Here is a 16,968-nt window from a genome sequence, read left to right on the forward strand (position 1 = left end):
AGTGTACCAAAGAAAAGCACAAGATAGAGAATAAGAGCATAACTGTGACAAAAAATTCTACAGCACCACAGTCAGTGGAAATATAAAGAAGTAATAAAGTGAAAGCAGAAACAACATACTGTGGAAACAGATATTTTCTGTGCTATCTATTGTATGAATCATCCTCTTTTTTTGAAATATAAAAACTACACATATTGTATTAAAAAACTACACATTTCTAAAATTAAAACAAGGGATGCCTAGGTGGCTTACAGGTTGAGTCTCTGCCCTTGGCTCAGGGCATGATCCTGGAGTTCTGGGATCGAGTCCCTCATTGGGCTCCCTACCTGGGGAGCCTGCTTCTCCCTCTGCCCATGTCTCTGTGTCTTTCATGAATAAATAAATAAAATATTAAAAAAAAAACAAAATTAAAACAAATGAATGTGTTTAATCTGAGAATGAAAAGGTAGTGGCTGTGATAGCTTACATTTCAGAAAGTATCAGATAATTCCAATTCTTGGAGAGGCTCAACATGGTATTATCTCTTTATATTTTGAATATTGTAAATTCTTCCTCTCAATGGAGAGGACAATGTATGGCAACTTGAAGTTTCTGCTGCGTAACTTATCTTGAGAAGGCTGTATCCAGTTAGTTACTACATCTCATTTTTCAAGCAATTTTCTGACCCTGAGGAGCAATTAAGAAAGACCTCTTCCTGGCTGCTTTGCTAAATGTTCTTAGTGCCATCTGCTGCATGCTTCCGGCTACTGTAAGGGAAACTACTCCAGTTAATAGGAGTTTATGAATCTTAGGATGAGCTGGCATCATATTTATCAATTTGCAATCCATGAGTGAGAAGAAAACACACTAGAGTAATATTCTTATATAGAAAACTTTTGAAACTACCTTAGAAATAGTTAACAATAATAATTTGCTTTGTGATTCTTACATTGAATATTTATTTAATGCACCCTATTTCCCCTATTTGAAAGTCTATGTGTAATAATTTCATCTGTTACCTATCAGTAGCATCAAATTCAACTCTTCTAAAGTGAGGATATTAATATATTTCAGCTTGCTCCCTAGTAAAGAAATGAATCTATTATATTTGCAAGCAGCAAAAGCAATTTGCTGGCACTAATAACGTTTATTGGATATATTCTTTTTTTTATTATTAAGGGCTTATTTTCGAGCTAAAAATAGAGATATAGAAAGACATTTTAAAAAATGATCCCATTATTCTGAAGAGCACTTCAAAGATACATGTTGATAGCTATTACTATCTAAGTGTAGAGAAAAATTTGCCTGTGATTATGTTATTTTGCAGAATCGATAAATATCCAAATATGCAACTCTATGACATTTGGAAACATAGTCTGTAACTATTCTGAAGACTGGTACATATCATATAACTATATCCTGTTAATATTTTTATTTCCTGACTTACATTTTTTTCTAAAACAAAATTCATTAATATGTCAGACCTGGTGTATGTTAGAGTGGCTACCAGTGAAGACCAAGCTCTTGAGTCTATTCTGGTTCTGATTTGTCCCTTTGTCCTAATTCTGAGGGTCTTGAATGTCCTTAAGGTTCAAGGAAGTATGCTGCCTGAAGTGACTCCATTATTTATTATTATTTCACACTTGCTGTAACAAGCATCCTCATCTAGCAGATAATTAATTCAAGAATCCTATCCCCTATAATGTTTTAAGATGTTAGCCTCCTAAAAAAATACACAAGCCACTTTCTCAATATTAGAAATGAAGCAGAATCTGTAGTAATGCAAGAGGTGTTTAATTACGTATAAAACAAATCACAGTTGCAAAATGATGAACAATTTAGAAGTATTAGAATGAAAGACTGCATGGACAAATATGATCAGAGGCCCTGCAAGCTAATAACAAATATATTACAAAAATACTAAGATTGTCAGGACTCTTGAAAGAAAGTGTCAGTTATTATTTCTAAAAGCCAATTAACTGGAATTGATCAAAAGCTTTCTTAATCACAATGAAAATAATTTTAGATTTTCTTCTGTAATCACTAAAATAAATGTTATTTTGTGTACAAAGAGGCAGAAGTTTATAGTGTCTAATGTAAGCTTAAATGTACTCCTTAGGAATTTTTGTCACATACGCTCTGAGGTGATTAGAAAAAGAGTACTTGTTTGCCCTGAATGCCTAGAATATCTGTTTTATTTCTAAGACACCCTATTTGGGGTTAGTTAATAAAACTATGAAATAACTACTGTATCTATCTGTAACTATCTGTCCTTAGTCTCCTTTTTCATGTTCTATCTAGTACCCAAGTTTTTATGCTTTCTTGATCCCCCTTCTCCTAGATTCAAGTAATCTGATAAAACCCGTTTTCTGCACACTATAATGACATGGGAGATTATACATCCATAAGAAACAACCCTGTGAGCAGAATAATGCCTTCAAAACACCCGCATGTCCGAGCAAACCTTACCATAGCTATATCATGGGCCAGTTGTGCTTACCTGTTATGGTTGGAAAGTGTGTACTGCACCCTATTTATTCAAATCTTTTCACTTGACATTCCATCATTTCTCAAGAGAAAGTAGTAGTGAAACTGGCATTTGAGCCTATGTTCATTTTTTTTTCAGAGAACTACACCAACATATATCAAAAGGGCCATATAAAAAGCAAGATTATACACAGGACATCTCATGGATTTTTGCCAGTAATCTAGCCTATGCTGTTCAGAGACTTGGCCAAGAATGAAAATCCAACACTTAGTCTTATTTTTCCTCCTGTAGTTTGATTTAGTTCTTTAAAGATATACCTTACCTCAATCACCTGCCCCTATCCTGGCATATTTAACATTTAGTCTAACTCATAGAATCTATTATCCAAAAACATTTTTTGTCATCTCTCTCTAGGCCCAGTTCTCATACTAAGTTCAGTCTTTCTTGCCTCTCCTTCCCCATTTGACTTCCCTTTTGGAGTGACCACATTCTCCACTACACCAACTCCTTTCTTTCCTGCCTCTTGGGAGGGGGATTTCTCAAAATATTCCAGAGAAAACGGAAAAAAATAAAAATAAAAAAATAAAAAAAGGTCTGGAAATGAATTTAGCAAAACAAATGGGGCGAATATAAGGAAATTTGCAGGAATAGGTTGGAATAATAAAACAGAAAAAAATTGGGGATTTACTGTGATGGAAGAATGGCATAGGCCTTTTCTAGTTAATAGTGGCTCAACAAAACAAAAAGCCTCTTGAAAACCAACACTGTGTACAGAATCAGTTTGCTTCTGAGACAGCATTTTTTAGGGTTTTATCAAGCACAAAATGTTTAATATCTTTCAGGAGAAATGTGAAAAGTCACTCCTAAGGCCCTCTCAGAGTCATGCTTTGTTTAAAGCCTAAACATTAAACTTCAGTTCTATCCCTCATCTATACACTCAGCTCTCCCCTGGGGATTTTTAGGAATGAGGCTAGCCCTCAGGAGACAAGTGGGTAATCTCAAATTTCTCTGTGAGTCTGCAGTGGGGTAAACATTCTCTGCCCACCGAAAGACGTTTAAATAGTCATGTGCCTTGGGTGAGACCGCCTGCATATTTTTAAAATCTATTTATTATAGTGAATATTAGTTTAGTATGCTATAACTGCTTTGATTTTCTTTACCATTCATTTTTCTGATTGTAATAGTCACTTTCTGTTTTACTGAATAAATTGGACCAGATTAATTTTCATGGTATAAGAAGTGGTATAGTGTAGGAAAATATTCTTTTTGATTTGTTACCTGATAACATAGTTGACCCTTCAGCAATGCTGGGATTAGGGGCAATCAAAAATCCAACTATAACATGACTGCCCCAAAACTGAACTACTAATATAGCCTGTTGTTGACCAGAAGCCTTACCAAGCTTGTATATGTAAGCAGTATATTAAAACATATATTTGTTATATGAATTACATACTGTAAGATAAAGTAAGATAAAGAAAATAAAACATTATCAAGAAAATCATAAGAGAAATGCATTTATGGTACTTCACTATAAAAAATCCACATAGAAGTGGACCTGCGCAGTTCAGACCTATATCGTTCAAGGGTCAACTATACAAAACAATATAACTATCGAAGGCTTAGTATTAAAAAGGAGCCTGTAATCAGCTTTTTAAAATTACTAATTGATAATGCCTAAAAATTATGAGGAATGCTTTCAGATGAACGTGGCTATGAAAGTCAGCATTCCGCCCCTTCTCCTATCTGGGAAACATAGAAAAGCAACAAAAACCTAAAATCTATATTTTTAGTAAAACTGGGAGACAGATATTTTCCTGACTCAAAATCCATTAAGCCTACAAAAGAAAAAATCTTTTTATTTTTTACATTATCACCAGCAGTGTATGGGAGTTCTACTTCATCCACTTTTTCACTAACACATGGTATGGTCAGTCTTTTTAATGTTAGCCATTTTGATTAGGTACATGGTTGTGTTTTGTTGTGACCTTAATTTGTATTTACCTAATGATCAGTGATCAGTAAACACCTTTGCATGCTTATTGGCTGTCAAAATATCTTTAGTGAAGTATCTGTCAAAAGATTCTACTGATATTAAAATTGAGTTGTTTCTTATTATTGTGTTTTGAGAATTCAAATGTTGCCTGTCTGGTGGTAAGCAATGGGGGTGGGGGGCGGGTAGTAATGTTATCTCATAATGATTTTAACTGGCATTTCCTTGATTATAAATGAAGTCAAGCCCTTTTACAAAGGTTTATTGGTCTTTTGGGCTCCTTTTTGGGGGAAATGCCTATTTACCTATTTTGTCTACTCTTTTCTATTGGATTTTCCTGCTTTTTATTGATTTATATGAGCTCATTGTATACTTATGGATATGAGTCCTTTATCTGTTAGCAAATATCTTCTCTCACTCTGGCTTATCTTTTAATCATTATTTATAGTACCTTTTGATGAACAAAATTTATAATTTGAATGTAGTCATATTTACTGATCTTTTCCTTTATGATTTATGCTTTTTGTGTCTTATCTGAGAAATATTTCCCTTCCCAATATTATGAATATATTATGCAAATTTATCTCCAAAAGCTTTATCATTGTGCCTATTCCATTTTGGTGCCTCATCCACATGTGAACAGTGTAAGATAGAGATCCACATTAATTTTTTTCACATATATACTTAACTATTACTGTACTGTTTAAAGGCATACTTTTCTACTGCTCTCCACTGCTTAATCCAATGTCTGTACATGTATGACTCTACTTGTAGGGTCTCTCTTCTGCCCCACTGAACTGTCTTATTTATTCCACACTGTCTTAATATTACTAGGTCTTAATATCTGGTTGAGATATCTGATAACTTGTCATATTTCACACACTAACATATTTACCACTCTGTTTGCTGTTTATTCCCTTATGCATCTTAAATCTTTTTATGCATCTTAAATCTTTCATCTGAAGTCATTTTTATTCTTATTAAACCTATCCTTTAGAATTTATTTTTAATACAGTTTTTTTAATACAGTTTTATAGATGTTGAACACTCTCATTTTTTTTCAAACTGAAGATATCTTTATTTTACCTTAATTTTAGAGGATAAATCCACTAGCTGTCTATCTTTAAACACTGATATTATTCTACTGACTCCTAGCATCTTTGCTGTTATGGGGCAAGCTGTCCGGCTGCTGTACCTTTTGAGGTAATTTACCATTTCTTTCTCCTGTTGTGTTTCAAATTTTCTCTTTGCCTTAGGTATCCTACATTTTCATTATTATGTGTCAAGATCTGGGCTTTTTTTAATTCAAATTTTGTTGAAATAATTGTAGATTCACGTGAAATTGTAAGAAAAAAATGCAGAAATCTCATATATACTTTTTCTAGTTCTGCCCGATGTTAAAATTTTGTGAAGCTGTAATATGTATCAGAACCAGGAGATTGACTCTTAGACAATTCTCAGATCTTATTCAGATCTCTCCAGTTTTACTTGTACTTATTTGTGTGTGTGTTCAGTTTTGTACGATTTTATATCATATGCTGGTTTGTGTGTCCCTTACCCCAATTGAGATAAAATACTTCCAATACCACAAGGATCCTTCATGTTGACTTTTTATAACCACGTTCATCTTGCTCTGCAGCCCCTTGGGTCTAGATGAACAAACTCTAGCAAAATCAATTCCTACCTGTGTTATTTTAGGTCTTTTCAATCTAACCTCTGTGTCTCTTAGCACATCACTTGCATTTGCCATCTTTTTGTCTCTTCATGCTGGATTGTGGAAAATTTATTCTAACGTATTCTCTAGCTCATTAATTTTCTTTTCAGCTATTTCTAGTAAATCATTAAATCTTTCCACTGAGTTCTTAATTTTAGTTATAGTTTTAGGATAAGAAGATTGATTTTTTTAAAATCGGTATCATTTTAAAAATAATTTTCTGTATCTTAAGCAGTTATTTTTAAATTTTTTTGGCTTTTAAATATAATTTGTCTTGTAATACATGTCTTTGAATTTAAATATTTGAATGCTTTATGATCTCTTTCTACCATCTAGTTTTTTCTGCTGGTTCTAATTTATTGTATTTTCTTTTCTGATCATTGTATTTGAAAAAATTAATTGCAAGAATAATTTGAGGCCTCAAAAGACAATTTTCATTTCTTTTGCTGGAGTTGGAGGACACTATAAAAGTATCATCAGCTGAGGCTATAGGCTTAAGAAAGGGCCTCTTTGCTTCTGGCTCACCCTTTCTCTCAGGGTATAGCGCTTTTTCAGACTCTGCAGTGGGTAGGAAATGATTTTTGAAGTCTGTCCTTTTGCCCCAGGAGGTTGCCAAAACCACAGCTCAGTTCCACAGCTATTTCTTTGAATAGACAAATACCCTCTAGGCAAAAAGAGCTTTTAGTGTTGGGCTTGGTCTGAATTTCCCATTTATCCTAGATTTTGGCCAGGTAACTCTTCACTATATTTTATTATCTCATATATGCTTTTGGAAATTTTTGAAAACTTTTTTAGTTATCAAAAAACTAAACTTTTTCTGGCTTTTTCAGTTATTTCAGGATGCTAAAGACCAACTAAATATCATTCTACACTTTTTGAAAGTTTGAATCAAATAAATTTAGTATCAATTTAAAAATTACACACACAGGGGGATCCCTGGGTGGCTCAACGGTTTAGCGCCTGCCTTCGGCCCTGGGCGTGATCCTGGAGACCAGGGATCAAGTCCCGCATCGGGCTCCTTGCAGGGAGCCTTGCAGGGAGCCTGCTTCTCCCTCTGCCTCTGTCTCTGCCTCTCTCTCCTCTTTCTCTTTCATGAATAAATAAATAAAATCTTAAAAAAAAATTACACATACACACACATCACACACTCGCACACACACACACAAAACACATGTTATGGAAGGATTCCAAAGATGCACTTGTGGGAGTAGAAAAATTTGGGAGAATTTTATCACAGCTATCCATGCCATAATACTTCGTAAAATCAACCATACAACCATGGGGTCTGTGTTTTGTTATTTACTTTTGAGGTTTTAAAAAAAAATGTACAGATTGCCAAAACTCCTTGGCACAAATACAACTAAAACACAGAATGAAGTGTGGGGGTGAAGGAGAGCAGACTTATTTTCCATATTAATCACATAAATTCGTTTACTACTGAAAATTTTTAAGGCAGCTGAATTTAAAATAATGTATCAGTTGGGATTTAGTTTGTTTTGTTTTCATCTTTTAGTTTTAAAAACTACATTAGCTAGAAAGAAAGATGATAATTGACTGTTACATTCAGTTTGTCTTCAGTAGCCGAAGAAGTTCTGGGAAAGTCACTAAACCAGTCTATCGGCTACTGAAGTTCTGGGAAAGTCACTAAACCAGTCTATGAAGATAAGAGAGTAAGAGGGGAATCCTGCACAAGAAAGTTCATGGCTCAATCTACAATTGATTGAGGGCACATCTTGTAACACAACAGCAACTACAGAAAAGGAATAACTAAGTGCTTCCACACATGGCTTCTTGGTCAGTAATCATGCCTTAAGCAAAGAGTTACAGATTATAAACTCTTTCAAGTGGGGAACTATTCAGATAACACTAATGAGGAAAGATATAAAGACCCACATATAATTGAGGGAAAAAACTTTCAAGAGTATATACTTGGAATAGATGTTCCTATTTAAAATCCTGTAAAATAAAGCAGCAATAGTTGGTACTTCATAGTGTTGACTAAAACAGTTAAGATATTTTCACATAAAAGAACTATAATTTAAAGTAAGACAAAAGATCATGTGGAATGTCTGTAGATAAATCCTACTTAGCATTGTCTTTAAGTACACCCTACTTAACCTTAAAGTACCCTCAGACAACAAATTCACTCAAAGATCATGTTGTCCTGTATCTCAAGATATTTCATCCCTCTACCTAGAGCAATCTTAAGAAGGTCAAGAATAGTAAAGATTTGTGAGCTATCATTATCCTGCTCTTCATCTGTTTTTCCTACCAAAAGTGAACTATTAGAAGTTTCTCAGGTTGGGGCACCTGGGTGGCACCCATTGGTTAAGCATCTGACTCTTGGTTTGGGCTCAGGTCGTGATCTCTGGGTTCTAGGAGCAGGCCCTGCAAGGGCTCCGTGGTCTAAGGCATATCTGCCTCAGATTCTCTGTCCCTCTCCCTTGCCCCTCCTGCTTGTGTTCTCTCTCTCTCTCAAATAAATAAATAACTCTCTAAAAAAAAAGTTTCTCGGGTGACACATTATGAATATGTGTTTTCCCCACAGCACTTATTGAAAATAGGTTTTAAAGATTATATTCATTAAAAATTGTGTAGACACATAAAAAAGGCACAAATAAAATATGTATAAAATACAAAAATAGCAGTGCAACACTTCAACAAACACACACTTACCTACACCCTGGTTTCAGAAACCCATAATTACTATCATTTTATATATCTCCTAAATGTATTCCCCAATCTCCGATTTCCCAGCCTTCTCCCTCTCTATCCCCTTCTCTATCTATCTGTATCATTCCTTTGTTTTTAAAAATTGTTACCAAGTATATTTATATATGCAATCAATATATTGTTCTTTTCTGTGTAGTTTAGTACTTTATATAAATGGAATTATCAAGTGTCTCCTTGAATTTGCCTTTTTTGCTCCTGAGATCCATCCATGTTGTATGTGGTAATAATTCACTTATTTTCCAATTGTTTACTCTTCTCTTTATGAATATTCCATGATTTATTTTCCAGCCTGCTAGTGGGTTGTTTCCAGTTTTTTGCTATTAACAAACAATGCTTCTAATAATATTCTTATACGTATTTCCTGGTGTCCTTGTGCATGAGGTTTCAGGAAGGTAGACAAGGGTGGAATTTGTAGGTTGTAGGGTTGGTATATCTTCAATTCAATTGGGAAATGTCAAATATTTTTGAAAAGTACTCTAATTTGCACTTCCACCAAAAGTATATACTGGTCTGTGACTTCATACATTAGGCAAAGATACCATGTTCTCATATTTAAATTTGTTTCCCAATGTAGTCGGTATGAATTAACTTCTCATAATGGTCTTAACCATTCCTCTGATATTTAATGAGATTGAACATCCTACATATTTTCTGACTTTCTGTTTTTCTCAAGTGAAATGACTCTATGCTATTTTTTTTCCTTTTAGCCCATTTTATTGGATTGTCTTTTTCCTGTTGATTTCTGTGATTTGTTTATATATCCTAAATTCTAGTTGTTTGTTAGTGATATACATTGCAAATATCTTCCAAATTGGTTTGTCTTTTTTTTTTAACTTGTGGATATTCTGAACAGAAGTTTTCTATTTCAATGCCCCATTAGTAAATTCTTTGGGTCTTATTTTAGGAAGCTATCTCTATGCTGTGGGCATAAAGACATTCTCCATCATTACATCATTTGGAAATTATTTTTATGTTTGTGTTTAGGCCCAATTTCATTTTTCCCCATAATTATCCCAATGCCTTTTATTTAGAATTCCCTTTATCACCATTAATATGAAATGCTAATGCATCATCAGTCAATGATTTATATGTTGCAATTCTGTTTCTGGGCTCTCTTCTTGAATCTCTTGATTATAGTTTTACAATTATTCTTTACAATTTATTTCAGCAAGGTAAGTTTATTCTTTTCAGAAGTGCCTTGGCTGTTTTTGGACTCTTTGCTCTTCAGTACAAATTTTAAAATAAGTTGGTTTATTAAGTTCCATAACAGAATAAAAAGCACACAAACAAAAAACAAGTTCCATCAGAATTTTTATTAGAATTGTATTGAATATAGAGATCAACTAAAGGGAAAGTTAATGCTTTTTAAATTATATTTTCCCACCCATAAGAGTGGCATTTATCTCCATTCATTTAGGTCTTATTGCCATTTGTTTAAGTTTTATAATTTTCCACATGAATGTCTTGCATACTTTTTGTTAATTTTTTTTAAGTTTTTATTTGAATTCCAGTTAACATACAGTGCACTATCCGTTTCAAGTGCACAATATAGCGATTCTACACTTCCATACAACACCCTGTCTTGCAAATTTTGATAATTTATTCTTAGGTCTTAATTTTTAAAATTTCATATAAGGATTTCTGTTCAATTCCATTTTCTAACTCTTTTTGCTAATGTATAGAAATACGATTGAAGGTTTTCATTGATTGTGTCTAGCAGCCTTACTAAATTTTCCAAGTGATTCTTTAAAGGTTTTTTCATTTAAAAAATTGTGCCATCTGTAAAAAATAAGAAACTCATTTTTCCTTTTTAAACGTCATACCTTTTCTTCCCTTGCTGCGTAAGTAAAATGCAACTACGGTGATAGCAGGAACCCTTGTCTCTATCTTATCTTGAAAGGAATGTTTTCAAAATTTTATTATTAGGTATGCTCTCAGGCTTTTGACAATACTTTAATTTAAGAAAATGTTTTGCTTTCACTTCTTAGTTTGATAAGCATTTTAACACAAAGAGAAATTTAATTTTATCAAATCCTTTATCTGTATCCATTCAGATGATAGTATATTTCTCCTTAATTTTTAAATATGGTATATTATTGCAATTCATTTTCTGTTAAGTCACCTTATATTCCTGAATAAACATAAATTTGTCAGATGTTAACATTTTAACATCTTTGTTCACAAGTTAGGTTGGCCCATAATTTCCTTATACTGTCCTTTTAGATTTTGAAATCAAGGTAAAGAGAGCTGCATAAAATGAACTGGGATTATTTCCTTTATTTCTATACTTAAGAATAGTTTGTGTAGGATTGGAATTAATTAATCTATTAGATGTTTGCTGGAAAATAGGAGTAAGGTAGGGGATCCCTCGATGGCTCAGCGGATTAGCACTGCCTTCGGCCCAGGGCGTAATCCTGGAGTCCCAGGATCAACTCCTGCATCGGGTTCCTTGGATGGAGCCTGCTTGTGTCTCTGCCTCTCTCTCTTCTCTGTGTCTCTCATGAATAAATAAATAAAATATTTTTTTAAAAAGAAAATAAAAATAAATAAATAAAAGAAAAGAAAAGAAAAAAAGAAAATAGGAATAAGGTATTGAGCCTTTCGGGGAACATAATGAGAAAGATTTTAAACTACTGGTTACATTTCTTAATAGTGAAAATTTTATTATTTTCCCCATTTCTCCTTTAGTTAGATTTGTATTTTTCTAAGAATTAGATCATTTTATCCAATATTTTTAATTTGCTGGCATAATATTTGAACATTATCTTTTTATCGTTTAAACTATACCTAATGCTGGGGCACCTGGGTGGCTCAGGCTATTAAGCATCCTACTCTTGGATTTAACTCAGGTCATAATCTCATGGGTTTTGAGATTGAACCCTGCATTGAATCACGCTCAGCACAGAATCTGCTTGAGATTCTCTACCTCTCTCTCTCATTCTTTAAAATAAATAAAGAAAATCTTTAAACAATAAACTACACATACTGTCTAGTTTTGCCCACCTTTCATTGCTCATATTATTTTTTTTTCTTGCTTTTACCAGAATTTGTTGGGTTTGCTATTCATTTCAAATGATATATTTTTAACCTTGTTGATTATCTCTCCTGTATGTCTGCTTTCTTTCCATTGCTTCTCTATTATTTCCTGCCCTCTGCTCTGGGGGAGTGAATTTAGATTTTTGTTTGTCTAATTTCTTAAACTCATTCACTTTGAGACGTTTTATTTTCTAACATATTGACGTAAAGCTCTCTCTATTTTTTTTTAAGAACCATATTACCTTTGTCACCTCAGTTTGATATGGAGCATTTTCATTGTCATTCAGTTCTCAGCACTTTCTAATTTTATTATGATTTCTTCTTTGACCTATGTGTCCTTTTAGCAATGTTTATTTCCAGAAGCATGAGTTTTGTCTTATCTTTGTATTAATTATTTCTAACTTAATTTCATTGTGGTCAGAACACGTTATGTGTGACACTAGTTATTCTAAGTTTGGTAAGCCTTGCTTTATGACAACAATATGTGGTTAATTTTGTAAAAGTTCTAAGTACCTTTGAACAGAATGAGCATTTTGCAACCAATCATTGAGTTAGGCTTGTTACTTGTGTTATTCAGATCTATGCTATCACAGATTTGATTCTCATGATCTCTTTGTCATGAGACAAATATGTTAAAATGTTTAAACTCTGATGTGTGTTTTCATCCATTTCATTTCATACATCTATCTACAGACTATATTATTAAATAGATGTATACAAATTAAAATTCTTAAATATGCTTGTAAATGGAAACTTTTCTCTACTTTGTAATTATCCTTTTTATCTCTCTCTCCTTTTTTTTTTTTTTTTTGTTTTGTTTTTGTTTTTGTTTTTTGAGTAAAAGAAGAGTCTTACTTTAATCAAGTTCCAGCAAGAGGGCACACTGCTTTGGAAAGCATCTGTCTCAGCAGAAAACGCAAGGGTGTGTGTAAAAGAATGTTTCTAGAAAATACCAAAGGCACCAAACAGAACATTAACTTTGCCTTCCAATTCCCCTCGATGCCACTGCATACCCTGGGTGGGGAGGCTACTTCTCCCGCTGACTTTGGGAATGTCACAGTGCTCCGTAAGGGTGTCCAAGTGTCTGTTGAAGTCCTCCACTCTCTGCTTGTGGATGCTTTCTTTAGGATCCTTTCCATTTGCTGCTTCTCCTGCATCTTGTCGAAGGCTGCCTGGGCCGGGGTTCGCTTGTTCAGGCCGCACCGCTTCTCCTCCTCCTTCTTTTTTGCTCGTTCCCATCGCTTCCAGGAGTTTTGCCTTGTCCTTGTCCTTCTTTTTCTTCTTCCGCTTGGTCACACCGAGCTCTCCAACACCTTTTAGTTTCAGGGGCCCCTTCTGGAATCTGCTCGTAGGCCGCCATAATGCCGCTTGCTTTTTATCTCTATTATTTATCTTAATGTTGTTGTCCTGAAATATATTTTGTTTGATGTTTACATAATTATCACATTTTTCTCTTAATTGCCACTTTCCAATGTATCTTTGTTCCAAACTTCCATTTTCAAGCTGTATCCTGAGGTGTTTTTAGATGAGACTTTTATTTTTTAATAAATACTAAAAATCCTTCTTATAAATGGATCTTTCTTTGTATTTTTAATCTTTTATATCCCTGCAAATAAAATTTTGCAAACAATAATAAAAAGTTGAAATCAGTTGCCTCAGACAACACTAAAACACTAAAATTCATGTGACAAAGCACAAAGATTTCTGCATTATATAGCATATTTCAAGCCCAACTTACGAAATTATTTAGTGCTTAATGGATGTTTTTGGGTATATTGTGTGTAGTATGTATTTATTCTGTGCAGTATTGAGTGCAACTTGTCTTGTATGTTTGATATCAAATATGTACTGTTATATAACTAAAGAAATCATTTGTTAAATGGCATAGAGACTATCTAAATTGGATCTAGTTGTTAGAGCCCCTAAGTACCTGGCAGAGGCAAACATAGTAACTAAACTCTCAGAAAAATAGCATTAGCAAGAGGTAAGACATTGTCAGGGAAACAGCTGAGACACTTCTGCAAGAACTGTAAAATCTCTTTCCTGAACACGCACAGAACTTAACATTGTTGCTGGTCCATCATGTGGATATATCATAACTGATTTTCATTTCAGACAATAATTTTTTATAAAACATATGCAAGCCATTATTGCAAATATCTAAATGTTGAGAGCTCAGAAGTGAAGGATATCTCTATGTGGAATAATTTCTACTATCCTGTCTCTGTGTGCTTTCTATTTGTCCCACCTTATCTGTTTCTTGTTTGTTTACCTTTTTAAAATATTGATTGGATGCTTTTTCCTCACTCATTTTCTTTATAGATTTGAAAGTTAAATATTCTATATCTTTTCTTTCACTGGTTACCTTAACGTTTCCAGATGCCTGCTTATCAAAATATTAAATTACAATTTCACTCCTTTTAAACAATGATCTTATTAAATCTTTAAATCTGATCATGAATTGCCTGACTTATATGTAATTTTTATTGGAAGTCAATGTTCTACCATGTTTTAAATCAACAAAAGAAGCATTGTTTCGTGCATTCAAAGTTGTTTTTATTTACCTACATATTTACCACTTTCTTTTTTCTTTAATCCCTTTTGCATCCTCCATGTGGAACTGGTTTCCTTTTGCCTGGAGTACATCTGATGAATGTTTTTAGAAGAGTATCTTTTGATATAAACTCTCTCACTTTTCCTCATCTGATAATATTGTTTTTATTTTTTCATTCTTCAGAGTTATTTTTGATAAGTATATAATATCTAGATTGGTAGGTATATTCTCTCACCCCACTGAAATATCCTGCTATTTTCTGGCTTCCATTGTTGTTCCTGAGAAGTCAATTGTCTGCCTTCCTTTCCTTCTGGTAGCTTTTAAGATTTTTTCTGGTAGTTTGTGGCATTCTGTACTTTAAGGGAAGTAATGTAGGGGGTAATTTATTTTATATTTATTCTACCTTGGATTCATGAATCTGTAATTGATATTTTTCATCAGATCAGAGAATTTCTCCTTCTTTTCTCTTCAAATATTGCCTCTACCTCATTTTTTCTTCTCTATCCCTAGAACTCCAATTATTTGAATTGTATTATATTTTTTTCAGTCTGTTCTTCTTGTCTCTTTTCTGTTATATTTTCTCTTCCTCTCACTGTGCTGCATTCTGGATAAATTCTTCAGATCCATCATCTAGTTCACTATCTTCTCATGAAGTATCTATCCATTAAACATAATCACTGTTTTTATTTCAATATTTTTTCATTTCTGAAAGTTCTATTTTATTTTTTAAGTCCACTTGTTTAATTTCTTTGCACTTTATATTTTAACCTTTTCTTTTTTTAAGATTTATTGATTTATTAAAGAAGAGAGAGAGTGCACTAGCAGGAGGGGCAGAGAGAAAGAGAATCTCAAACAGACTCCACTCTGAGCACAGAGCCTGACTCAGGGTTCAATCTCATGGCCCTGAGATCACAACCTGAGCTGAAACCAATAGTTGGACACTCAACAACTGCACCACCCGGGTGCCCCTTAACCTGTTCTTTTTTTAAGGTATTTTTTAAAAGCTAAATTGCCATTTATTATGTTTGATAAATCCAATATCTAAAAGTTTTGCTAGTTGTTTCACTTGTTTTTTTTTTTTTTTTTTTTTTTTTTTTTTTTTTTTTTTTTTTTTTTTTAAGTTTTTTTTTTTTTTTTTTTTTTTTTTTTTTTACTTTCATTTTTTTTTTTATTGGTGTTCAATTTACTAACATACAGAATAACACCCAGTGCCCGTCACCCATTCACTCCCACCCCCCGCCCTCCTCCCCTTCTACCGCCCCTAGTTCGTTTCCCAGAGTTAGCAGTCTTTACGTTCTGTCTCCCTTTCTGATATTTCCCACACATTTCTTCTCCCTTCCCTTATTTTCCCTTTCACTATTATTTATATTCCCCAAATGAATGAGAACATATAATGTTTGTTCTTCTCCGACTGACTTACTTCACTCAGCATAATACCCTCCAGTTCCATCCACGTTGAAGCAAATGGTGGGTATTTGTCATTTCTAATAGCTGAGTAATATTCCATTGTATACATAAACCACATCTTCTTTATCCATTCATCTTTCGTTGGACACCGAGGTTCCTTCCACAGTTTGGCTATCGTGGCCATTGCTGCTAGAAACATCGGGGTGCAGGTGTCCCGGCGTTTCATTGCATTTGTATCTTTGGGGTAAATCCCCAACAGTGCAATTGCTGGGTCGTAGGGCAGGTCTATTTTTAACTGTTTGAGGAACCTCCACACAGTTTTCCAGAGTGGCTGCACCAGTTCACATTCCCACCAACAGTGTAAGAGGGTTCCCTTTTCTCCGCATCCTCTCCAACATTTGTTGTTTCCTGCCTTGTTAATTTTCCCCATTCTCACTGGTGTGAGGTGGTATCTCATTGTAGTTTTGATTTGTATTTCCCTGATGGCAAGTGATGCAGAGCATTTTCTCATATGCATGTTGGCCATGTCTATGTCTTCCTCTGTGAGATTTCTGTTCATGTCTTTTGCCCATTTCATGATTGGATTGTTTGTTTCTTTGGTGTTGAGTTTAATAAGTTCTTTATAGATCTTGGAAACTAGCCCTTTATCTGATATGTCATTTGCAAATATCTTCTCCCATTCTGTAGGTTGTCTTTGAGTTTTGTTGACTGTATCCTTTGCTGTGCAAAAGCTTCTTATCTTGATGAAGTCCCAATAGTTCATTTTTGCTTTTGTTTCTTTTGCCTTCGTGGACCCTGAACTTTATGGGCAACTAATATTCGATAAAGGAGGAAAGACTATCCATTGGAAGAAAGACAGTCTCTTCAATAAATGGTGCTGGGAAAATTGGACATCCACATGCAGAAGAATGAAACTAGATCACTCTCTTTCACCATACACAAAGATAAACTCAAAATGGATGAAAGATCTAAATGTGAGACAAGATTCCATCAAAATCCTAGAGAAGAACACAGGCAACACCCTTTTTGAACTCGGCCATAGTAACTTCTCACTTGTTTTTTGA

At 33.9% G+C, this 16,968-nt stretch overlaps 1 pseudogene; it reads right to left on the minus strand.

Annotated features, from left to right (window-relative positions):
• Positions 1-12,737: 12,737 nt before the first annotated feature.
• Positions 12,738-13,303, minus strand: LOC100683590 (annotated as a pseudogene).
• Between the last annotated feature and the right edge of the window lie 3,665 nt (positions 13,304-16,968).

This window comes from Canis lupus, chromosome 12 (assembly GCF_011100685.1).
Source record: "Canis lupus familiaris isolate Mischka breed German Shepherd chromosome 12, alternate assembly UU_Cfam_GSD_1.0, whole genome shotgun sequence".
Taxonomy (NCBI): Eukaryota; Metazoa; Chordata; class Mammalia; order Carnivora; family Canidae; genus Canis; species Canis lupus.